This window comes from Priapulus caudatus, unplaced genomic scaffold (genome assembly GCF_000485595.1).
Source record: "Priapulus caudatus unplaced genomic scaffold, Priapulus_caudatus-5.0.1 Scaffold388, whole genome shotgun sequence".
Lineage (NCBI taxonomy): Eukaryota > Metazoa > Priapulida > Priapulimorpha > Priapulimorphida > Priapulidae > Priapulus > Priapulus caudatus.
Window position 1 is genome coordinate 250487 of NW_014577449.1, and position 679 is coordinate 251165.

Here is a 679-nt window from a genome sequence, read left to right on the forward strand (position 1 = left end):
GTACATGCACCGAGACTACTGTTGAAATGAACGCGCTTTCTACGCTTTAAGCGCTTAACAACTGTCAAGTTTTACTCCAATAAACTGCAGAACGTAAGCATTGTACATGCAATGAGCCTTCTGTCGAAATGAACTCGCTTTCTACGCTTTAAGCGCTTAACAACTGTTAAGTTTTACTCCAATAAACTGCAGAACGTAAGCATCGTACATGCACCGAGACTACTGTTGATATTAACTCGCTGTCTACGCTTTAAGCGCGTAATAACGGTCAGGGTTTACTCTAATAAGCTTTGGAACGTAAGCAATGTACATGCACCGAGACTACTGTGGAAATGAACACTCTTTCATCGCTTTAACCGCGTAATAACTGTCAGGTTTTAGTCTAATACGCTTTGGAACGTAAGCATTGTACATGCAATGAGCCTTCTGTTGAAATTAACTCACTTTCATCGCTTTAAGCGCGTAATAACTGTCAGGGTTTAGTCTAATAAACTGCAGAACGTAAGCATCGTACATGCACCGAGACTACTGTTAAAATGAACGCGCTCTCTACGCTTTAAGCGCGTAATAACTGTCAAGATTTACTTTAATAAACTGCAAAACGCAAGCATCGTGCCTATACGAGCAGAATACCATCTACTTCCACCAGCAGGAACGACAGGTTCAAAACCACCGAACG